At 34.1% G+C, this 26,895-nt stretch overlaps 1 pseudogene; it reads left to right on the top strand.

The window, feature by feature from the left end:
- Positions 1 to 257: 257 nt before the first annotated feature.
- Positions 258 to 26,895, top strand: part of LOC137759330 (proteasome activator complex subunit 3-like) — a 42,149-nt pseudogene continuing 15,511 nt past the window's right edge.

Raw genomic sequence — 26,895 nt, 5'->3', positions numbered from 1 at the left:
ACTGATTGTGAAGAGTAAGATATAGAGGAACCAAGAGTGGAAGCAGGAAGGGGAGTTTGGAGGCTCCTGTAGTGGTCGCGTTGAGAGATGATGGTGACAAGGTCATTAGCAGTGAATGCAGTGATACATGATCCAGGATATATTTTGGGATTAAAGCCAAAGGATAATTCTTGATGATGGTTGAGATGTGATAAAAAGAAAGGATTTAAGGATGATTATAAGATTTTTAGCTCAAGCAACTGGTACAGTTTACTTACATGACGAAGCTGGCAGAGCAGCAGATAGAAGTGGAGTTCAAAAATAAAGACATTGATTTTGGAAATGTTGGGTGTTCATTTGACATACAAATAGAGATGTTAACTAGTCAGTGGGAGGTATGCTTCTAGAATTAAAGAAATATAACTTTGAATTCCTGATTATAGATGGCAGTGAGGCCATGGGTATAGATGAAAGCAAGGAAATTATTATAAATAGGGAAGAGAAGAGGTCATAAAACTGACCTCTGGGACGTTTCAATAATTTGAGATCAAAAAGATGGGATAAATCGAGCAAGAGATGGTGAAAAGCAGGAGACCAATGAGGTAGCAAGAAAACCAGAGTGTGTCGACTCTGAAGCCAAGCGAAGAAAGGTTTCAAGAAACAGGGGGTAATACACTATGTCAAATGATGCCGCTAACTCAGGTGAGATAATGACTTAGTGACCACTGGATTTAGGGTTTTAGTTTGTTTTCAGAGTTGCCAAGAGGATTACATAAAATGCAAAGATAATTAACAAATAAATAAGATACTTAATTTTACTCTTTTCAATGTGAGAATAAAACCTAAGATACATGGGGAAACCATCATTTCTAAGATACTTATGGGAGCCATCATATAAAATTTAATGTGTGAGAGAGTATTTGAAACACCCCTTGAGAGACAAGTAGGATTTTAGCAGATAGAGTTAGTGTGGAACAAAAGCAAAGGGACAGGAAATAATGAACAGTTTGTGTGGAATAGAGTATAGGAGATAGTGGTTGTGATAGATTGTCTACAAAGACAGCTACCAATAATTCCTTCCTTCTCTAGATCCACTATAGAGAGGTGATTCTGTTACCTTCTCCCCTGACTTCCTTTGCTCGTCTTGTGACTTACTTTAAGCTTTTAGTAATAGAACGTCTGTGTCCCCTGGGAACCCCGAATCACCATGGGAAAAACGTCTCACACCCCACTCCCCACCACACACCTACTAGAGAGAGAAGACACATGGACATGTCTTAGAAGATGTGAGATTACAAAGAAATAGAGGACTAGTCAGTGTCCAGACTTTTTGTCACCTCTTACCAACAACCATGCATGTGAGGAAGGCCATCTTGGATTCCTAGTCCCAGTTAAGCTGCCCTAGCTAACACCACAAGGAGAAACAAGGCAACTCAGAGGAAGCCTGCTTTGCTCCTGACCCACAGAATCATGAGCAGTAAAATGGTTGGTTTAAGCTACTAACTTTTGAGCAGTTTGTTTTGCAGAAGGAGATAATTGATCCAGTAGTTGATTCTAAATTAGATTAAAATATTAATTGTATCATATTTTGTGAGTGTATGAATGAGGCCTAAACTCAAGGTTTATTTCTTATCAAGATGAACTTTGAAAATATTTTTAATGAAAAATGAGAAAATTAGTCAAGGGAATCAGCTTATACTATATATCTCTGCTTATCAAATAGTTAAAAAATATCCTGAAAGATTTTGAAGATAGAAAGGAGGAAAAATCACAATAAAAGTCAGCACAACTGGGGATGCCCAATTATTTTAAATTTGTGTTAAGTATAATCAGACTTAATTAGGACAATAACATTAAAAAATAGTCCACAAAATTTTGGAAATTGAGGGTGAAGGGTAATCCCTACTTAGCTTGTGACAATAAAACTAATTGAAATTTTTAGTATCTGTAAAGTGTTTTAGGTTTCCCATATAAAATGAACTCATTTTATTATGGTCAAATACAGTTATTGCATCTTAAAAAGCAGAAAATCTATTGAAGATGATTACCTATACAAAAGATGCAAAAATGAGACTTTTATGAAAATTTTAGTGTAAATAAATCAGAATTTTTTAAGAATTTAAGCAGATTTTATTGAACTACATTTGTTGAATGTCACCCTATGAGTAAATTTCACAGGGGATTTCCCTTATTTTCACTTTTCTTCATACAAAATGGCTCTTCTCCAAAACTGAAAACAATATTGTTTTCCTACACAGCATGTTGGACTGATATGCAACCTTTGCTTCCTGAAAGTATATTATTTCCTACAGTTGTACTACTCTAAAATCTGCAATTTTTATGTGTTATTAAGTCATGCATCTTATAGAACAGCAAGATTAAGCATAATCACAACTTAGGCTTTCGTTATTTTTGTAAAGAATCCCAATATGCTATCTCAAAAAAAAGCTTTTATAAAAATAATGTGAAAACTTACACTGAAGTGATCATCTAACCAGAGGGAAGAAATCAATGAGATATGATGAAAACATCATGTTTCATTTTTTCCCCAGACTCAGTGCTCCTAACATGTTCTGACAATTGGATTTTTATTTTGAACAAATAATTCAGAGTCTTCATAAAGAAAACAACTCAACTGAATAAGAATAAAAGCTAACTTCAGTGCAATTTTTAAGAACCAATATGATCCTTCTGGCAAAGAGGGAACAACCCACTCACTCTAGCAAGGTGCATCAAACTAGGGCACTTTTAAATAAATTGCCCTTGTCGCTAAGGAAATGGCAACAAAATGATGTCAGGATCTATGGAATCATGGCATTGGCAAGGAGAACAAAATTAGGAGGGTAATTTTTCTTTGATTGTCTGTAAATGGGCTTAGAGCTGGGTAAAATTGGAGTATTTGAGGGTAAGGGAAACAGCAGAGGTGTTCTGTCCCCTAAATCATGGCTTTCATTTTCCAGAACAAGAATGATGTCTTCTATGAATGTCCTCCATAGCATCTTCTTCAAATAGAAAGTTGTTTTGTCTACGTTGAAAAATCTGTTGTTTAGTTTAGTCACCTTCATTAATGATCTTAGCTAGATCTTCTGGACAACTTGCTGCAGCTTCCATATCAGCAGTTGCTGCTTCACCATGCATTTTTATGTTATGGAGATGCTTCTTTCCATAAACTTTATGAACCAACATCTGCTACCTTCACACTTTTCATCATCTGCAGCTTCCTTACCTCTTTCAGCCTTCATAAAATTGAAAGAGAATTAGGGTTTTGCTCTAGATTAGGCTTTGGCTTAAGGGAATGTTGTGGTTGCTTTGATTTTCTATCCAGACCACTAAAACTTTCTCCACATCAACAGTAAGAATGTTTTTCTTTCTTATCATTCCTCTGTTCACTCACACCCTCATCTGTCATTTGAATCTTGAGCAAAGTGTGTTCTCTTTTCTTATACTTTCAAATGACACAACGTATTCATTGTGAATTATAGATGACAAAGTGATTATATAAATTTATCAACTCACAAAATGAACTCATTTAGTGATTTGTAACGGTACCATTTGGATATTTCCCTTTGGTGCATAGCTCATCTACTTCTAAAAATGCCAATCATAGCTTTTTATATATTATCTGAAATCCTCCATGGGTTGATGTAGAATTTGGATTAAGTCCAAACTGCCAGTTCCCAGGCACTACAAGTCATAATGCCTGCCTCATCCTTCATCCTCAAGTCACTGTCGTCTTGCTCACTATGGTCCAACTATACCAGACTTTATGTTTTTTCAACATACTATGTGTATTTCTAATCAGGACCTTTTGCTCCATAGATCTTTCTGTGGTGAATGCCTCAATTCAAATATTATTTCCTCAGAGATGAATTCCTACAGAGAGGATTTCCTACAAATTAATTTGCCTCCTCAGACACTTCATTACCATCTTTTATTTTCTTCTTCTAACTTATTCCTAACTGAAATTATCTTCATCACTTATTTGATTATATATTTACTATATGTTTCTCTTACAATAAATTGCAGTCTTCATTGGAGCATGGATCTTGTCTGTGTTGTTTCCCTTGCAGTATCAGCAAACTTAATGGTTCCAGACATACAGTTAATGCTAAAAATATGAGTTAAGTGAATTATGCAGAAAGTCAAAATAAGATGATCATTAAGACACAGAGGAGTTAAGAAGTGAAGCTGAAACACTGAAAGGTACCAAAAGAAATCTCCCACTATTTATAATTTTTGATGAGCCACTCTATGCGCCTGGATTTATTTTCTGAGCTTTATATGATGTTATAAGAAATTACATGCTTTCAGATGCTCACAGTGAGTACCACTGAGAGATAAGGATTAATTGTATATAATAATATCTTATAAGTTTAATTATGGTAAAGTTCTGAGGCTCAAAACTAGAATGAGTTCTATCAAAATAATAGACAATTTAGGACATTGGTCCACTAAGCCTATTGCCCTAAGGATCTCTTGGACTAAACTCATGGGTGACAGATATGATACATCATAATTATTCAGAATAGATATTCACTCATGTGTTTATAATTTTAAGAGTATCTGAGTAGATTACCCTATCAATATTTGACCCTACATGAACTGACAGAGGTCTACTATTAGATATTAACCCCTTATATTTAAAATATTTTCATCTTTAGCAGTCATATTGGAAAACTGTCAGTATTTGTGGATATAGAAACACATTACATTTAGATCTAATATTAATATCATAAGATATGATGAAGAGCACCAGGCTAGCTCAGAGAAGAGCTCCAAGAGGATGAGAACTTGGCAAGGGGAACTGAAAGTAATTTGAGAGTATTGATATTTGGCTTCCTGGTATGGGTGGTTCCAAAAATAAGGTGGTAGCATAAAGGTTCCTGAAAGGTGAGCACACATCTGCTCAAAGATGAGTAGGTTATCAGCAGGAGGAGATGAATATTAAAATATTCAAAATAAGTGATTGCAATAATTCTAATAGGAACAAAATAGGATACATTTAGGGCCAAAAGAGAGAGCATATAATTTATCTTCTGATTTTAGAAGTGAACACATTAAATATATTTATGGAAACTCATAGCTCACAAAATAGTCTATTGTGAATTATAATTATTTCATTGCAGACTCTGCAGACTCTGCAGAGTCTCTGCAGACATTGCAGACTCTGTCAAATAGGTAAATAATATTATAATCCCTGTTATAGAGTTAAACATATTTAGATTCCTAGATATTAAACACTTGGCCCAATTTACACCATTAATGTCTCTAAACCATATGTTCTAAACTACTCAATTTAGTTTTTAGTTTTAGAAAACTATATCTGATGTAACTACAGAAAGAAGAGAAGGAAGCTTTTAGTTCAACTGAGGGATATAAGGATAATTCCGAATTGTGACTTTTGTCTTTGTATTGGTGCTTACTATCTCTACTTACTACTTTGAAGAATAATATTCAAAGTAGTTACACTGTAAAAATAAAGATAAGAAATCAATACATATAAGTTTTAAAAAATGAAAGCCTTTTCAAAGGAAATTCCATGAAAGTGGTTCATTTATTGAGTAACTCCTAGTCCTGTAGGCACACAGAGACAAACTTCATCGGAGAGGCTTCTCTTTTCTTATAAAAGAATAAAGGCATCTTAGTGGCGCTTTGGGGCTTACCCTCTCATTTGGGATATAGTGATCAAACTAATCATTGTTTTAAAATTATAATATTAAATGATTTCTAGGTGATCTACCTTTATTATTTAAGAGATACATTTCAATTATGTAAATGTATTATTAATATGCTATGTTTGATTATGATATATGTTCTTATTTAGGATATATTAATTTTATATAAAGAAAAATGCATAAGGGTACAGAAACAGGAGATAAATCAGCTTGAAAACAGTAAATTAGGACAATTTAAGACCCTTTTAACGAAAAAGATCCAAATGTAAAATAGATTATGCTTAAGAGTTGGTCATTTATTTTCTTCATTTCTTTAGGGAAGAGGGAAAACTATAAGGAATTACACACTAACTGTAAAATTAAGATATAACAAAGAAACAACCACAATTAAGCAAATTAAAACAAGGTAAGACATTGGTAAGAATGATTGGTTTATAGACCTTACAGTGTCATAAATAGTGAAAGAGTTGTCACCATATTAAAAGCCTATTTGAAAAGGTGTGTGTTGTGAGGAGTATTCGTTTGACAATGTATTTTGCAAATATACATTTATGGTAATGTCCTGTAACCATCCCGGGATGGATTTAATTATTGAGCCATTAAGGCTTACTGTTAATACTATGTGTTGATATTATTAACAAAAGTCTGGTTGTATCATTACAAGATTTTTTTTAACAATTTGAAATGTTTCCTAAACAGTGTATGGTAAATTAAGTTAAAACTGCAGTCTTTTTTCTGCTTTAAGTCAAAGTTTATAATAAGGAGAGTTGCCTAATATTTTGTAATATTGCTTAATAGAAAAATCATACTACATGACCTAGAAACTTCTGAGAAAACACCTGTAAATTTAGCTGCAATATATTAGTCTCAATAAGAAATAAAAACATGACATGAGTTACTATGTGTCTCCTTATTTTTAAAACTTTAAGATGGCATGTGTACCTTATGTGTTAGTCCTACGATATGTTGGCTATTAGGTGAAAGAAATCTAAATTTACTTTTGGATAATTAAGATGTTAACAACTTTAATCAACATATAAATTCACAATAGTAAAAGGGAATGAGGGGATTATTATGCTCAGAAATAAAATTCTAAATAAATAAATCGCAATTAATCATTTTGCACATACCTCTTTTTTGCTAGAGGTATTAAAATTGTTTTTAAATTTAACAATGTAACTTTTATATTAAATATATAATACTTATATGTCCCTTGATGTATCCCCAATACACCCCAACTGTTGTTATTATCATTATTCAATGGCAAAACCATTTTTAGAATATATTAGTGTTAAATCACTTTTGATTATGTGGATTCTTTTTCTTATTGAAACTGCATCTCCAGTATGGTATCACTCTATGCCAAGGTTTTGTAAAATGACTAAGCTAGACTTATTGGGTCAAACTTATCAATAGAAACATTTAGTAAATAACTCAGTGTCAGAAAAAAGAAGCCCCTTATTGGCGTGTTAAGGCTGAAGGAGTTTTCATCTTTTTCTATATTTGTATTTGATTAAGTGTTGATGCTGCTAAATCTGACTCTCTCTGATTTTAGCTCTTTTCTTCAGTCTCATTCTGTACTGGACACAACTCCTCATCTGTGGGACTGTATAACCCATGGTTTCACAGCTATCTAATTCATAAAAAAAGCTCCATATATAGTTTTCTTCAGAAAGAAGTCTTGCATTAAATACTAAGTGGTCATGTAATATAATCCTACCACACCCTTTCATCACTTATTGAAATCCTTAAATGCTTTTTTAGAGTTAAAGTGGTACCTCCTCTGAATTGTCCATGACTCTTGTCTGTCCAAAAAATGTTTCTAACATGTACGTTGCCATTTTATTTTCTTAGCAGTTTCTTTTTGTGAGCAACATTTTTTTAAAAACCTGACATTGTATTATCATTGAAACTCAATTATGTTGCCACGTTGTTGAAAATCAATTGATCGTATACATATTTCCTTCTAGAGTCCATGATCAATTTTCCTATTCTTCCACAAATACCACACTCTGTACCACACTCCCCCTCCCCTCTCTTACTTTTTACTTCCCCTCCCCCTCCTCCTCTTTTTCCTTCTTTTCTTCCTATAACTTCTAACTTTTCTTTTGGAGAGAACTAAACAAAGTAACATAGCGATTCATCATAAGATATTTTCCTACAAATATCTTAATGGGACAAACATTATCAATTCCTCTACATGAGAAATAATATAAAATATAAATTATAAGTTTGTGCTGGAATTAGGTTGCCTGGATTTGAATTCCAGCTTCAACACTTGCTAGTTGTAAATTCTGCCTTACTACATTTTTCTGTATTTTTTTTTTTTTACTATTTATAAAGTAAATTATTATAGTAACCACCTTATAGGGTTGCTTTGAGGTTAAATAATGTATTTAAAGACAGTACAATTCCCGACACAGAAAAAGTTCTCAGTGAATGCTAGCTATTTTTATTAAATACTCTTAGAGTCTTCTGTTTCTTTAGTGTTAATAAGCATATGTAGAAATAGAAAAGGCCTGCTTGACAAAGCCCATTAGTTATTGGTGGATTATTTATTATGGTACTGAAAATAAGCAGCAGTTAATTTTTAGATGGAAATTCTCTTTTCCTGCTTCTTTCCTGAACTCCCATGATATTGTGTCAGACTTCTTTCTGTGCTTTCTAAAGCAATTGGGGAGTTTATTTAAAGAACAACACATGAAAATAAGGCAACCAGTTCATGGATATTTGATTTTTTTCCCACAGGATGCCAGGACCAAAACAAATACCATTGTTTTCCTAAGCAAATGGACTCTAGGACAGCTGCTAACAATGGAAAGAAACATTGAAGTTATTCAAATTACTAGAGTTCTCTGGTGATCAGATTCTCTTGCTTTTCAGAAACAGCAGAGGATTTTTTAAATTTCCATCTAATGCTGTGAAGTGTCTGCTCTTTCTGTTTTTCTTGCAGACTTTCAACTTCTTTCTACAAAACAGCTAAGAGACCCATTGCATCATATCCAAACACTCCATGTCACAGTATCATATTATCATATTTGTTCAACTGTAATGACTTATCTTCTATGTTCAGAGCTTTCCCCTCAGAGACTGCTGGCTTGTTTATAGTTTAGCTGCAATTGGGTCAGGTGATGACTCTTAAAACAATGACAGCACAGCCATGTGGTACCAGCATGATGCCTTACAGATGGGACTGTAGTCAGGATGCTTGTCAATTTTTATGGAAAGTATCAAGGCCAACCTTATAGTCCAATAATTTTAGAAACAATATAGTATAAAGTTTAAGGATGTATGTAGTGTGACTGGGTTAGAATCTTAACTCTGCCATCTTCTAGTTGCTGAAATTCTCTGATCATTGATTTTTCTCATCATTATAAATAGGCATAATGACAGTACTTATAACAATAAATGTACTTTTAAAAATAGTTCTCAGTAAGCATTAGCTATTATTACTATCTGTCTTATGCCTACTGTTAGATGCAAATGCTAAGTTCTGATGCCTGATTTTCCTACCAGGTGGAGAAACACCCATAGAGTAAAGCTCTTGACCCTTCTAAACCTATTCACACACTCCTCCAGAGAAGAGGAGTGAGTTGATTGGTGAGTTTAAGAGCAAGAGCTAGTCATGAAAAACAAAACTCCTTCCTTGTTTTCTCACATGGAATCTGGATGCCTTCAAGAAGCAGGTATCGTACTCTGTTACTCTATTCTGCAAATTTTTTTGAGAGAAGGCCACTCTAAGCGAAGCCTGCAATTTTTCAGAACTGCCTAATGACTAGACAGATTAGTCAGTATTTATTAGATCAGTGAATCTGTCTAATTTTTTGAATCATTCCTAAAATCTCAGTGTTGCCAGTGTGTCATCTAAGTCACTTGTTCCAATATCAGCTAATCTCTTCATTTTGAAATTGGCTAGAGGGAAAATAAAAGAGTGTGAATTTTAGACTCCTCAAAGCTCAATATCTCCTACTCTACAGTATACTTTTAGAGGACCAAGTTTTGATTATCTTTGATTCCCAGTTATCTTTGAATGACAGCTAAGTTTCCTGGTATATAATATATTTTGTAGTTTATATATAATATTTTGCATAATAAGATCCTATATCCAGGTAGGATACACCCATTTAGCTTCAATTAGCACTCTCTTTTTTTCATATGTCCTAACTGTATTGTGATCTGTCACTTCGTACCTTGTCATCAGAAAATAGCACCACCTAGATACATTGAACTAAATATCTGCTCTGTCTTCAGCTCATTCTTAGAGACACTGCTCAGAATTCAATTTCTCTTTGAAGTTTCCCTGAGCAGTGGAGTTGGCAAATATTTATTGAGCATTATATGTCTCCTGCACTGTACTAAACACTGGGTAAAAAAAAAAAAAAGTTGATAAATATGACAATGTATTTCCAGCATAATGGGGTAGACAAGCCTATTATAAACATACTTATGATCTAAACCAATACGTATTTGTAATATGCTGATGTAAGTTGAAGGAGAAAATGATAAATCCTTAGTGGTTCAAGTATAACTGACGGAGGTTGGAAAATATTCAGAATAAATATAATGCCATTTTTGGTTTTGAAAGATGTTTTAGAGACAAAGGAGATGTATGGTTGTGAAACAGTGTCATTTTCAAGATGTCCAAGTGATTGTTAATGGCAGAATATAAACAAGATTAAGTCTGAAGAGACTTCCTGAGATCTGGAGTTTTAAAGGTTCACTGAAAACAATATTGGAGGGATAGGGTAATGACAGGAAAGGAACAGAGCAAGAACTGAGTGCTCTGAGAAGTGAGTGGCAGATGAATAAGAGGAGACTTGAAGAATTTTGAATAAAAAAGCGAAGACAGATTTGTTAGAGAGAGATGTTGGAAAAAATATTTTTAGGATGGGCAAATTTGAACATATTTATTGACTGAGAGAAAATTAAAAATTAGAAAAGTGTGTAGTAAATAATTTAATCGTATCCAAAGAGAAGGCTGGCTTTTGCCCTAAGCTTCTGAGAGTTACTCTCTAAACTCTTGAAATCTCCTGTCTTACAGGATTGTCTTTGTTGGCCTGGGACATTGTTATAGTCTAACAATGTGATTTAGGATAGGGTTTTGAGTCACACATTATCACTTTGACCTCCAGAGGTATTGTAGAGTGAGGTTGCCATATAGGTAGTTGACCAGGTAGCCCCAATAAAAATCTTTGAACATCAAAGCTCAGATAGGTTTCCCTGGTTGGCAATATTCCATGTGTTTTGTCACACGTAGATGTCAGGAAAGGAATACTCTTCCACAGACAGAGGACAAGGGAAGGTCTGTGTTTGACACTTTCCTGGATTCTGCCATTTGTGCTTCCTCCCTTGGCTGATTTTGATTGTATCCTTTCCCAGTAATAATTCATAACTTTGAATATAACAGCTCTCAGTAAGTTCTATGAGTCCTTCTAGTGAATTTTGAAACCTGAGGGTGGTTTTGGGAACCCTCCATCCCTGAACTTACAGTTGTTGTCAGAAGTGAGGATAGTCTTATAGACTGTGTGTGCTCCTTCTATCTTTGTAAAAAGGATCTTGAAAGCTAATAAGAATGAGGATATAGCAGATCAAGGTGGTGAAAAGAATGCAATAAGGATAAGAATTACAGGGCTTATATTTGTCCAGATGAGGGGCACCACATCTTGACACCTTGAGGGTAAGGGAACATGACATGGGTGTAGATGTGTGTGGGTGCAGAAATAAAGGAATGGAAAGCTCTGGTTGATTCATACTAGAGGGAGCCATTGTTCTTCATGAATGGAAGAGAATTTGTCTAATAAGTGGTTTTAAATAAAGGTTTAAATAAGTGTGACTTTTTCAAAAACCTACAAAAGGAACTAAGAAGTGTTGTGGTCAGCCAGAAGAGCTAAGAAACAAACAACCAAAAAACTGTAAATCAAGCAAATCTAGAAAATGTGAATATTTACCCACAGCATAGCTTTATTCCTCCTTTTCTGTTTCTGCATAGTCAGCTGTGAGCTTTATCAAGGTCTTCTGCCACAGCAGGAAATCATGGCAGCAGTGGGAAGGAAGAAGGCACTCTGAGCAGAGCGCTCATTGAGAGACACTTCTTCAGAGGGGTAGAGAGGCATCTAGATAAGAAGCACTTGGGCCTTGTTTTCAGATAGTTACAGTTACTATGTTGATACCACTCAAAGGGAAAAAACTAGATAATTGATTCTAACTATTTACGGGCAATAATATGGCTATTACACAATGGGCAGGGAAGAAGATGTCTGGACTTAGTGGATTTTCTGGACTTCATCCAAAATTAAAAGTGAAAAGAAAACTATAACAAGCCAAAATAAAAATAACCATTAATGACACAGCCTTCTTAGGAGTGCATGTTTAGGTCTGTCTGCCAAATAAATACGTCCAGCTTAAGTGCTGGATGAGGGCAAAGCAAACATTGAGTTGGAATTGGAGAAAGTAAGTTATGACTCCTAACTCCAGCCACATAACCAGTTGCAGGCAGGAGGACTATAGTAACTATATGTATTTTTCTTCCTTGCCTTGATATTTAACTATATGAAATATTTTCTTTTTCCATTCCCCACTATCTGATAATAGATATAAGTTGTGTAAATAACATTCAGCTCTATAATTCAGCATTTAAGTTATAGTACATAAACTATTGTGACTAGGCAAAGAAGGAAAGAAGTTACCCCTTTTAGGAAGAATGTAAGCATGTGTGTGGTTGTACAAAGAACAAATACATCACATCAGGCAGGCATGGTGCTGTTATCATCTTCATTCAGAAGCGAACTGTGTGTCAATGGGTCGCATATAAATACAGAGTTGAGATGGTGTACACTATGCTGGGTTGTCTGTCGCCAATTTATTCCCTTCTCAGGTCTCCTCTGCCTCACAGAAAATAGCACAGAGCTTAATTTTGCAAAGTTCCCTTCCACATATGGTTTCAGGCTAGAGTTTGACATTGCACGACATTCATGAGTGATTTACAAAGTGAAAGACAAAACTATTCCCCAGGGACAGTTGAATTGAAGTGGCTTCCTGGCAGGCTTTTGAGAAGAGACAGCTGCCACAGACTGAGGTAGATGGTGAGACCTTAGCAAAGATTCTTAAAATTGCAGTAACTTTATTTTGAGCTCTTGAGAACCACACTCTTCAGGACTTGAGGTGGAGATATTTATTAGATGCTTCTATGTTTATCATTCCTCAGCTGTTCCCAGTTGTGTGAGCTCGTAATTCCCATATTAAACTCTTTATTTCTGGAATACATGTCCTTGCTTTTATTTTCCTAACCAAACCCGGGGAGAAACAGCCGATAATCTCATTATGTAGATGTGGAAATGTGCTAGAATCTTCTTTAGTGGGTTTTTGTATGAATCGAACCATGTAAAATTTGTCCCAGTGTTTAAGAAAATTAAGTTTATTTGAGATTACTTAAAAATATTTATGTTGGTCATTGGTCATTCACTTGGCTTAATATTGAATTCTCCTGTGATGGCACAGAATTATTGGCAAGCTGATTGCCTTTATGAGTGTTAAAAAAAGCAAATTTCAAGAGAAATCCAGAAAAAAATAGGTAGTGTTTATATAATATATATGCATATAGGACATATATATTTAGTACATGAAATCCTCTCAAAGTGTAAAAATAATGACTTCTGGGAGAATGGATTCTTAAAAGCTGGAAAGCTTCTATGGTTGTTTTTAAAGTGGGTGAAGTTACTGTGTCTTAAAGATCAGCACTTCTTGCTTATACATATGTCCTACCTGAAATACAGGCGGGGCCAGCAATTCTCAGGGATGCTCAACCAGTACCTCTTTCTCTTCCAACTCCTCTGCAGCTCCCACAGTTTGAAGAAGCAAAGTGGGCACCTGCTCTGCAAACCTAGACTTAACTTGTTCCTCCTCCTCCCATGAATGCTGGAATGTTCTGATGCTAAGTGTTTTGTTAGACTTGGGGTGAGTAATATAAAGACCCTTCAAATTGTTAATATTAGCTGTGTGCTTCATTTCAATATTTAATTGAAAATCTTGCACTGAGGTGTGTCTGCTACTAGCCTAGTTATTAAGAAAGTAAGGCATTTTAAGAAATTGAATAACAGGTTGATTTTTAAGTGGAAAAAAATAGAATCTATAGCATGGATAAACTTTTTGATTGTCTATACCATTAGAAAAAAAAATACTGGAGCAGTCTTAACTGTCATCAATAGCAATGTGGTTAAACAGAATAAAGAAGATGCAGGGTATAAAATCCTACTCAGAGGCCAACCATAAGGAAAGGATTCATTTGAACCAATATGACAAAAGCATAAAAAAACACTGCTAAATTGAAGGAGTTTATTATGATTCATTAAGCACAATATCATACAATTTTAATAAAATCATACAGCACAATGATTTATGAATATGTATGTTTATGTGTCTATGTATAGAAAAAGAATGGACGCCTACAGAGCATAATGTTAATAGTTGTATTCTCTGAAGCTATCAAATGAGTCATGTATTTGGGGAGGTGTTGTTGCATTACCTGTAATGTAGATGTTTTTGAAACAGAAAATATGTATATGATATAGTTGTGCAAATAAGTGTAGTTTCTGATTAAAAGAAAGAGACAACAGCATGAAATTATGTAAACTCTTAACAATCATCATCTCCAGCTACTGAGATTATGGATAATTTATCATTCCTCTTTGTATTCTCTGATTCTACACCCATTTCCAGGGGGAGGAGAGTTCCCACAACAAGTAATTTTTGACACCATCTGGGTGTCCTAAAATTTAATGCAATTCTGGTATTATTTACCTGGAGGTAGCATCAGATCCCACAGGTTAAGAACTCAGTCCTAAAAGAATGCCCCCCCCCCCTTCAGCCAGCCAGTTGCAAGTCCAGGTTATCACCTGTGCTTCTGACTAACTGGCTATAAATAGGGGTTTCCAATGCCCCCGCTAGAGCAGTTCACAGAACTCAGAGAAATATTCTACTTACCAGATTACTGGTGTATTATAAAAGGATATAACTCAGATACAGCCAGATGGAAGAGACGCATAGGCGAGACATGTGGGAAGGAGCTCAGAGTGTCCATGCTCTCTCCCAGTGCGCCACTCTCCCTGAATCTCCACGTGTTGACCCACCCAGAAGTTCTCTGAACCCTCTCCTTTGGGGATTTTATGAGGCTTCATTACATCAGCACTATTGTTTAAATCATAGGCCATAGGTGACTGAACTCAATTTCTTCTCCCTCTCCCCACTCAGTAGGTGGGTTGGAGGGCTGGGGAAAGAAAGTTCCAAGGCTCTAGTCATGTGGTTGTCTCTTCTGGTGACTAGCCTCCATGCTTAGGTGACCTAGGGGCTTTCTAAACTAAATCTCATCAACAGAAGAAAAGATATCTTCATTGCTCTCTTCACAGGGAATTCCAAGGTTTTTAGGAGCTCTGTGCCAGAAACAGGATGAAAACAAAATATATATTTCTTATTATAAATCACAATATAACATAACCTTTTAGAGATTACCTGGAAGTTTGCTTTGTGTGGTCAGTGCATAACACACACACACACACACACACACACACACACGCACACACATCTCCTATTCTTTATCATTTATATATTTAGCATTCACGTTTTGAGTTGAAAATATTTAATCACTAAATTTAACATGTCTATTTACTCTTTCAAATGATTAATTATATGTTTTCTTTGTTCAGAAAGCAAAATTCTTATCTATTTCAAGGCTTGAATAGATCGGGTACCTTTCTGATACAAACCAATGTTCTTAAAAATGTACTTTTATTTACTCTTAAATGTACTTAAGAATTCTGGTTTCATCTCTGACATGTCAAGAGCTTGGAAGTGGTCATTCCAGTCAGTAACATTTTTCTTCCTTACAATAAGAAAAACCTGAACAAACTCAAAGGTAATGACTTTTATTGGACCCATCAAACCATTGAGAACATAGAGCAAACTGTCACCTTGAAATCTGGGGAGATAGGTACATCCAGGGAGTCACGGCTGAGATCAGCTTACCTGGACGAGAAGCTGCTGGAGTCATAATCCGGTAGAACACTGAAGTGATAATGACAAATTGCTGGAGGCTGAATGTGGACTGTCTTAATCTTGAGAAACTCCCAGGGGAGTGCAGTCTTAGGGGTCCCTAACACATTTGTGTGTTCTCCCAGTGAAGAGTGAAAATACCCTATTGCTTCTGGCAGGAGAGGGTGGGGGAAGAAACTATTTTCCAGATATGATCTATTGTCTATAAGAACCACTTTATATATAAAGACACAGGTTAAAAGCAAAGGAATACAGAAAGATGAGAATGTTAACTTTTTTTTTTTAAGGCAATAAATAGTAAAAAAAAAAAATGTTGTTGCAGGGATAAATTAGACATAAGTCAAACAGGACAAAATAACTACATCCCAAGATTTTCTCCAGTCAGAACTTTCTTATAAGGCCTTAATAGTTTTATTTAAATCTGCAGAATATAAAATGATATGTTTAAATTACTATGTGATCATATCCTATATTTGCTTACTCCATAATTACTTGGCTTTAATGGACTATTAATTCCTATAAATTTCCAGAAAAGGTAATTACTTGAAGATCATAATGTAAATAAATATTCAAATTTACCAAGTCTCAAATGAATTAATGCTTTCCTATGCACTAGATATTTAAAATACATCTAAATAAACAATGTGATGGTAACATAATTGTGTCATAGCATAATAATAATATGAGGCATGGCTTGTAAAATAATTTCCTGTACACATGTACATGACAACTGGTAAGACATCCCAATTGTTCCTGTCTTCAGGCACATTGGATTTTGATTATGACCCCTAAAGTCACAAAAATAATTTTCTATCTCATAACGTGTAATTCATTTGTAAAATGTTAATATAATCTATTGGGTTTTGCCACTGTTGTTAAGTTTATTCAAAAGAGTTATCAAATTATAATTAAATGAACAGGGATCTGCTTGGCCTGTGTAAATATTGTAATTGGTTCATAAATATGTAATGCCATTAATTAATGTGCAGTACCAGGTAATTTTGAAATAAGTATTGTTGTCTCCAATGGCCATCTTATACATAAAATATTTTATCTCCCAAGAATATATTTTGAAAAGAAATCCAAAGTTTATTTGAATAGAACTTTCCTTGAAAAGTAAATACTAGGAAAATACTAGAAATTATATTTCATAATGTGGATGAAAATTGCCAACGACTTTGATGCATCACTCCTAATAGAACTGTTCTCCTTTACCACCATAGTTGATGAGGAGGTGCTGCCAGACTTTCCACTCCTGTGAAATGGCTACAACCATACCCCATTAGAAATACCCATGGGAAAAAAAAAAAAAAGAAATACCCATGGAATGTGGCAAGTTGTACCAACTCTCTGTCAATTACATTTCTTTACGTCAATTTAAAAAATTTCTCTTCACGAAGACAGTTGATTGGTCTTCATTTAGAAACACATAATACACATTTTTCAACTTAGAACTAGACTACATAAAATAAGACCTCACATTAACTATAAACTTATAATTCACATTTACCCCCTCTCCTTTTTACATCTTGATTTTTATCAAGTTTACTGCTAAAATGTTACATTGTCATCATTTACCTTTTCATTTCTATGTGTTCTAAAAGTTCTTTAATGAGCAAATTAACTTTCAATTTAAAAAGATTTAAGAATGGGATGTTTTATTAATTGACATCTATTGTCTGTTCTCTTGGTACAGATGTTAAGAGAGCAAAGTGACAGACGGATGCATATTTTCTTCTTTAGTGGAATCACTAAAGATTTTATCATAAAAGGTAACCCCTTCATACACTGTTAAAGCCATTTGACTTTCAGCAAGCCTGCTCATTCATGACTCTTCATCTATTTTTATCCAATATTTCAATTAGTCCAACAGAATAATAATCCAGTGATTTCAAAAATAATGAATTGTGTCCTCATTAAATTGTTTGACTAAGAGTATAAAGTGAAAAGGGGGTGAACAAATAAATATGTTAAATTCAATCATTAAATAGATGAGGTAACAGAAACTTTGGGGATTGAAGATTAATTTTCCTTTAAGATCATATCTTGGCAATTTAGAATAAGCAAATCTAACCAGGAAGCGTCTGACATTAATATAGTACCTATAAATTATTCATTCATTTGCAGATTTCATTTATGTCAAATCTTGTTAGAACAGTTAATTTTACATGAAAGTTTTTCTCCGAGGAAGTTCTTAACAGTTGGACATTAGCATTTTTGAATGAGTCAGCATTTTTCATGTAACAAGATTCCTGTCTTGTTATATTTGCATAATTTAATCATTGCACAGTATAGCATAGATCTAAGAATGTCATTTTTCTTGGATTAAATATTAAAATTATGTGCATAGTAGGGTGGTCACTTATAAGAGAATAAAGAACAGGACATTAGTAAGCATATATAATCAATTTGTTTTATTAGAAAATTAACAGGACTGAAATATGGCCTTAATTAAGCCACTGGTTTGTAATCAAAATGTTAAATCAGTCATAGGAAGTGAGAATTCTATCATCTAAGCATACAGGTGAATAGCATATATTATTTAAATACTTTGTTGACTATAGTGACATTTTATAGTTAGTATTGTAAATTAGTATAATAATTTACCATGCAAGATTACTCTTTCATTAAGTTTAGATCTATGTCCTCTGGTAATACAAATGTTTGTCTTAGTTCAAGAATCTTTTATATTTAGCACCTAATAAAAATCTAAAGATTTCCTTTGGTTTCTTAAAAAAAAAAAAACAAAGATAATGAGGGTTAATGCTCAAGAGTTTTAGCAAATGGTACTGTGAGTCTGTCTTCCACCTCTTCTTTTACTAGCTCCAAACGTTATCCTCTTCTCAGATGCTTGTTTGATATTAGATGGGAATTCAGTCCTGATAAAGACAGCCTTAACATTTCCCACAGCTTGACTGAACTTTAGACAGTCTTCTTCTTGCCTTTAGACCCCTGACCTTCCGCTTGCCAGGGCTTTACAAAATTCAGATGGCCTAACCACAGGGGCCCCTCCCCTCCCTTTTCTTAGAGTATTTACTTAGAAAACTTGTAAATTTTCTCCCTCTCTCTCTCTCTCTCTCTCTCTATATATATATATATATTATATATTATATTATATATATTTAAATATATAACTAAATCATTTTAAAAATCTTCTTGTCATTTTACAACCCAGGACCTGGGACTTTCTCAAGGACCTCAGAACCATCCCTTTGAAATGTAATCATCAAATAAGAAAGTGTCTGTATCTCCTGTTCTCAGTAGAAAGGTAGGAACCTGTCTTAGGTGGGCACCTCTCTCAAACTTGTAAAACTACATCCTGTCATGAAGAGATGAGAAAGTTTACTTTTCCTTTGGGTAAAGCCAATGAGAAAACAGATGGCTTAGTATCTCCACCCCAGCTCTTATAAACTCCCCTACCTTTTGTTTCAGGGAAGTTGAGTTCATCCTGTGTTCTAGTTTCTCATCCTTATTTCCGTAGCCTTGAATAAGGTCTTCCTGACAATATCTGGTATGATTTTTGCTTTGACCATCACAAATAACTGTCTTTGCTCCCCTTGGAACCACACATGACAAGACTTGCAGATTGGATGTGCTAAATCACTCTTGTACCTGAGTGTTGGAGAGCACAGTGATTAGAGAAGAATGAAGTTTACTGCAAGAGACTTCAGCCAGAGACTGGAGGCCTTTTTACTCTACACAGTTGGCTCACGGTGGGGAGAGACTGATTTCCTTTCTCCACTTGCGGGACTGAAGATACCTAGAGCGATCCATAATAAAGACCCGAGCCTTAATGTATAAATAAATACATGAATAATTAAACAAACATACAAATAAATAACTGCCCTCTCACAGGGCCTTGCAACACAATAAAGGGATATCAGATGGACAAAAACAAGCCACAAAAATCTGTAAAGTAGAGCTACAGTACAGAAGCAGATGGTAACATGATTTCTTAGGAAAACAATTTAATGAGTAAATTGATGCTACCTTTAAGTAGTACTTAATAGTAGTAATATTTAGTACATTAAATACTGTACTACAGTTAATGATCTGAAGTAGTAGACTAGAATATCAAATGGGAGAATTTTGCTGAAATAAGAAAAAAATTGAAAGAGAAGGAATATATGTGAGAAAATCTTAGCAACTTATCTGAAAAATACAAGAGAACTAACATGGAAATGAAAAAGTTTAAGAAATGAAAATGTAATATATGAGAAAAGGAATTTAGTTAATAGAAAAATATTCTTTTCATCTGGAGAAAGATTCATGTCTAAGCTTGAAAGTTTCATGGAGTTCCTGGAAAAAAAGCAATTCTAAGGTAAAAAGAAAACATCATGTTTCCAAAACTGAAATAGGTAAATAAGAAGGAAGAAGATATTAAAGTATCATCACCAGACATTCTGAAACACTTGAAGCAGAAGACATTAGAATATTATCTACACCCTATTAAGAGAAATTTGATGAGTATAACTCAACAATCCTACACCCAATGAAGACATCTTTTCATTGTTAGTGTGCAAGATAGATATTTCTGAATATGCAAGAATTTAGAGTACACCACAAGTTTTCCAAGACAGAATGCTCATCAAACAATGACTCCAAACAAGAACAGAAAGGAACTGAAATATAAATTCATCAAAGTGAGAAAAATTTAGAAGGAGAATTGTGTTGAATTATATTGGGTTGGCCAAAAAGTTCTTTTAGATTTTTCGGTAAGCTCTTACAGAAAAACCCGAATGAACTTTTCGGCCAACCCAGATAAAATTTTCACATTACTGGAAGAAATGTGAAGTGTTACATCCTCCTTGAAAGCAGCCTTGTGACAGAAGAAGTGACGGGATACTATATACAACTCTACACACATGAATTTGGCAACTTAGATAAAATTAACTATTTTCTTATAAATAGGAAAATATCACAACCCATCCAATATGAAAAGATGATTTAAGTAAATTGATTTTTAAAAGACTTTATTTTTTTAGAGTGGTTTTAGGTTTACAACAAAATTGAGAGGAAGTTACAAAGATTTCCCATATAACTCGTGCCCCCACACATGCATAGCCTCCTCCATTATCAACATCACTTATCAGAGTGGTACATTTTTTAACAAGGATGAACCTACACTGACACATCATAATCACCCAAAGTCTATAGTTTACCTAACAATTCACTCTTGGTGTTGTACATTTTATAGATTTGGACAAATGAATAATAGCATATACATCATTAGACTACCACAGAGAGTATTTTGAATTCCCTAAAAATCAGTTGTGTTCTGCCTGTTCATCTCTCTCCCACTACAACCCTGGCAACAACTGATCTTTTATTGTCTCCATAGTTTTGTCTTTTGATCATGTCAAAACAGTTGGAATCATACAATATATAGTCTTTTCACACTGGCGTCTATCACTTAGTAATGTGCATCTAAGGTTCTACCATGTCTTTTCATGGCTTGATAGCTCATTTCTTTTTAACACTGAAAAATATGCCATTTTCTGGACATACCATAGTTTCTCCATTCACCTACTGAAGGACATCTTGGTGTTTTCAGTTGTGGCAATTTTGAATAAGGCTGCTGTGAATATCTTTTTGCAGGTTTTTGTGTGGACATATGTTTCCAGCTCCTTTGGGTAAATACCAAGAAGGGTGATTGCTGGACAGTATGGTAAAAGTATGTTTAGTTTTGTAAGAAACTGCCAAATGGCCTTCCAAAGTTGCTATGTTGTTCAGCACTCCTACCAGAAATGAATGAGAGTTTCTGTTGCTCCACATTCTTACCAGCATTTGGTGTTTTCAGTGCTTTGGATTTCGGCCATTCTAATAGATCTGTAGTGGTATCCAATAAGTGTGTAGTGGTAGTTGGTTTAATTTTTATTTCCCTGATACATATAATGTGGAGCATCTTTGCATATGCTTATTTGCCATCTATATATCTTCTTTGGTGAGGTGTTTGTGAAGGTCTTTGGCCCATTTTTCATCTAGGCATTTGTTTTCTTATTCTTCAGTTTTAAGAGTTTTTTGGTATATTTTGGGTAAGAGTCCTTTATCAGATGTGTCTTTTTCAAATATTTTCTTCCAGTCTATGGCTTATCTTCTCCTTCTTTTGACATTACCTTTCACAAAGCAGAAGTTTTTAATTTTGATTAAGTCTAGATTATCACTTATTCCTTTCATGGATCATACCTTTGATGTTGTATCTAAAAAGGCATCACCATATCCAAGGTCATATAGTTTTTCTCTTATGCTATATTCTAGGATTTTTATAGTTTTGCATTTTACATTTAGAGCTTTGATCCATTTTGAGTTACTTTTGAGGAAGTGTGTGTCTACACTCATTTTTTTGCATGTGGATGTCTAGTTGTTCTAGCACCATTTGTTGAAAGGACTATCTTTACTCTATTGTATTGCCTTTGATCCTTTGTCAAAGATTAGTTGACTGGTATTTATAGGTGGGTATTTATGGGCTCTTTATTCTATTACACTGATCTATTTATCTATTCTTTTGCCAATACTACACTGTTTTGATTACTATAGCTTTGTAGTGAGCCTAGAAATTGGGCAAAGTCGGACCTCCAGCTTTGTTCTTCTCTTTCAATATTGTGTTGGCTATTCTGCATCTTTTGTCCTGCCATATAAGCATTAGAATCAGTTTCCTGATACCCGTAAAGTAATTACTGGGATTTTGATTAGGATCACATATAATTTACAGAGTTGGGAAGAACTGACGTCTTAACAATATTGAGTCTTCCTATCCATGAATATAGAATATCACTATATTTATTACTTCTTTAATTTCATTCATCAGAGTTTTGTAGTTTTCTTCATAAAGATTTTGTGTATATTTTGTTAGATTTATGTATAAGTATTTCTTTTTTGGGGTGCTAAGGTAAATGGTTTTGTGTTTTTAATTTCAAATTCCTCATTCATTTTTGGTCTATAGAAAAGCAATTGACTTTTGTATATTAATTTTTTATTCTGAAACCTTGCTTTAATCTCTTATTAGTTCCAGGATTATTTTTGTTTCTCATATTTTCTGCATATATGATCATGTTATCTGCAAAAAAAGACAGTTTTATCTCTTCTTTTCCAATCTGTGTATCTTTTATTGCTTTTCCTTGTCATATAGCATTAGCTAGGAGTTTCAGCATGATATTGAAAAGATGAGAAGTTAGCCTGGCTGAAACCTTGAATCTGACCTTGTAAGATCCTCAGCACAGAATCCAGCTCAGCCAACTCAAACTGCTGATCAACAGAATAATAAATAATGAATATATAATGGAATAATAATTGGGTATGGTTTTAAGTTGATTAGTTTGTGGTAATTTTTTATGCAGCAAAGAAAACTAATACACTGATAATAAATCAGCTTTTACTTACAGAAATGGCAGTTTCATATGGTTAATCAAATAGATTTGCCTGTTAATCCCAATATTGAGCAAGGCAATAAAGTATTTCATGTATTATCCCAGGATATTCTTTATGAATATCCTTAATTCATTAAACTGAATTATGAGGTTGCTTTTTTGACTCTTAACTACTAATTTAAAATTATTTCCAAAATGTCATGATAGACTTTTTAACAGTTTCTTAATGTCAGGTGGCTACAGTATTGCAGAATATTTTTTAATGTAGGAAAAATTCTTATAAGTGATGAGGTAAATAAAATGTCAGTAATGTTATTGCTCAGCCTACAAACTCATCATAAGTCTTGTCTTGAAAAGTAGGATAAAACTGATCAATTAAAACTGGGTAAAAAGGGGGAATGACTCAAGAGATATGAAAAATGTGAAATTTTCTATACTTTCTTGTTCAATTTACTTATAACCCTCTAGCAGTATAGTCACTAAAACTATCTAATGGTAAGATAAACTAAACGGAAAGCTGAACCTGTGCCTTATGATGAAACTTGGTTTTGCCTGGTAAAAGCAAAAGGAAAACCTGCTGCACTCTGGACAGTTGGGTCCCACAGGTTCACATTTCTAGGGAATTTTTTAAAAGTAGCTCTTCAAAATTTATTCTTCATTGGTTCAGCACTGATAATAAAAATGTGTTTCTTTGATATTCTTAATATTCACTCTGATAACTGGTATTTGTCAGTTTACTAACTTTCATTGTCCTAATGTTTCCATAAGTATAAACAGAATGAGTGGACACAATTGTATTGTAAAACAGGTGGTTAAAACATAATCTTGATACAATGAAAGACTTCATATGCACAAGAACTAGACCTTTAAGGAAAGAATTTTAAGTAATAAAAATATTACTTCCCATAGAAATTATTTGATTTGAAAATAAATAGTAAAAACTAAGGCACTTATACATACTTTATGACTTTGCCACTCTTACATGGCAATATGGCTGAATTTTCAATCCCAAGTGTTATTCTCTTTTGCTCAGAGGATAGATGGAGAAAACCCCTTTGAAAAGATCAGTTTTCTTTGCTTCTTCAATAGCATTTGTTGATTACATTTTCCATCAATCATTCACTGCTCTATGGAATGTTTTATCATCCAATAAGTAAAACATCTTTGTCTCTAAAATGTAATTTCTGGAAAGTGCTCTCAAGATTTGGCTTCCCCATAGCTGACAAAAACTGAAGAGATAGAACACAAGTATAGTCTCTTTTTCCCAAGTGGATTTCAATACAATTTATTTTAATCATCCCCTGTAGGCTTGCTCATTTATCTTGTTGATTAGTGCAGTTGACACTTCTATTCTGGAATATATTTTATGGTTTACTATACCTTCAGGCTTCACTCCAATTTGTAGGATATCTATTTCATCAAGACAGTGGATTATAAATAAAACAAATAGTGCTATATGAATTTTAAAATAGTCTCAGTGTAATGTCAGGTCAAAGCAAAATGATTACATTCCCAAAACCATAAAATATATTTTAGAAGTTCTCAATAACTATTTGTTAAGATAGTTTTAAGCTATTTTACTGTAGACTTTTAAATAAGATTCTAGCTGCAATTCTAGCTGCCAACATAAATGAGAGAATAAAAAAAAAAAAAAAAGAGGTAATTGATTTTTTTGCAAAGCATGGACATATTTTCCATCCAGAGGGAACACACAGACAACTCCCAGAGATACCAATTCAAGAACAGAACCAGCAGCAGGTAGTGAGGATGTCAGCCAACAACGCTGAAACTAAAATTGACATGTCTAAAAAACCCTAAATATCAAGTAGTATCAAAAATGATATTATACATTGCATTATACCCTCTGAAGTAAAAATAAAATATTTTTCTGACCTGAGCAATTTGCTGATAGAGCAGAGTATGTTTGAAGGAATTTTTTTGTTGATATATATTTTTCATTACTTTTTTGATTAAGAGTTAGCTGCACAAACAGTTACTGAATACCCAGCATCTAAAGAGGGAAGCAGGGAACAGATGTTTAATAATTTATTATTATAATTCTCTATCATGAAAAATTTTGGTTACTTTTCTAGCATTAAAAAAAAAAAAAAAAAGAATGTACCAAATGCCACTGAATGGCATTTTTAAATTGGCTAAAATGGTGAATTTTCACTCTTTACTGGTGAATGTTATATGTGTTTTGCCACAGTAAAAATAAGTTAATTCATATGCCTTTAGTGAAAACACATTTTTCCCAAGTTCAATAAGAAAAAGCTCACAAGTTATACCTATAGGCCTCTCTTAGGACTGAAACCTGCACTGTCAAAGACATTTCCACCAGTGGCCACATGTGAATATTAAGCACTTAATATGTGGCTACTGCAACTAGGCAAGTGAATTTTTAAATTTTATTTATTTGTTTATTTATTTATTCATTTATTGTTATTATTGTTTGTTAATTGTCTGCTCTGGTACATATCTACTCTCTTAACTATTCAACTGGAACATGTAGTGGGTTGGTTAATGGAAAAAAATCAGTTAAAGAAGAGAATTATAAAAAATGAAGTATACAAGCACAATTTTAATAATTTATTTAAACTTAAAACATAAACATATACTCGTCCATTGGTTGGTTGTTGGTTGTTGGTTGTAGGAACTAGGCCTTTTCACCATAATGCACTTTCTACCACTACTAATTTCAGTTTCTTTAAAGTGAAGTGACAGGTTTTTGAACAAATCCGAGAGCAGGATCTTTAGAGATTTGTATGTTTTCCTCAGTTCTTCACTGTTTTCTCATCCATACCTAATTCCACTTTTAAAACTCAAGTGTTTCCAAAGCATTTGGCCTTTTTTTCTCCTCCTGAACTATCAGTTAACCTAATTTTTAATGAATCACACAGCTACAAGTAACAGTGGCATGAATGTTTTGGTGACACACCTGATTAACTCTTGGTGTGCCCACAACCCAGTGAGGAGATAAATGTGAGCCACAGCACTGAACAGGAATAGGCCAGGTACATAGGCATCAGTACTCTTCCGAGTGCTGGCGAAGAGATGGTTAAGTGGAGGCTGGCTAAGATAATTTCTCTGTCCTAACAAGGAATGACAGACATTGGCATTTGGACTTCAGAAGGTAGGAGGAAAGATTCTGAAGCAGGAATGCCTGGATGAGGCACTGCCATGGCCAGTAAAAGGGTACGTTGATCAGAGAGTTTGTCCCAGCAAGGAGTGAAGGGGCACAGAAAACTTCTGTTTATTAAGCACTTCTCTTGTGCCCACCCCCTTACAGGCATTATTTCATAGAATGGTCATAGTGTCCCTCATTTTCAGATGACGTCATTGAGCATTTTCCCAAAACATGTAGATCTGGAATTAGGAAACTATTCTGTCAAATGTCAAAACCAGTCTGTTCAACCAGTATTGGTTGAATGTGGCTATGCTCACCAGGTGATTCTGATGCAGAAGGTTCATGAAAACACAATGTCACCTTCACAAGGAACTACCGAGATGGCCAGCCAGAAAGGGAGGAAGCACTGCTGAGTAGGGTATGGCGTGGTTTGAGAGGGATGGAGTGGTTTGCTGGAGCCAGCTCATACCACCTTGCAAGAGCCAATTGTTAAATCAAAGAAATTTTATGAGTTGCTTCTTAAATACAGTCATTATTTACAAAAAAAATTATATAAACCTGCAATTAAATATATTATACAATGAACAAAGGCAATAAACACTCAAAATTCATCACTTCTTAATTATGTTAATTTTTCCACATAATTATCTTCTATGTTCTTAAGGTTATTTGTGTCTATTGCATCTGTATGGGGGAGATGCTA

The sequence above is a fragment of the Eschrichtius robustus genome, chromosome 1, assembly GCF_028021215.1.
Source record: "Eschrichtius robustus isolate mEscRob2 chromosome 1, mEscRob2.pri, whole genome shotgun sequence".
In the NCBI taxonomy this organism is placed as follows: domain Eukaryota; kingdom Metazoa; phylum Chordata; class Mammalia; order Artiodactyla; family Eschrichtiidae; genus Eschrichtius; species Eschrichtius robustus.
The sequence above is the reverse complement of the archived record's forward strand: the minus strand, read 5'-3'. Positions and strand labels throughout refer to the sequence as shown.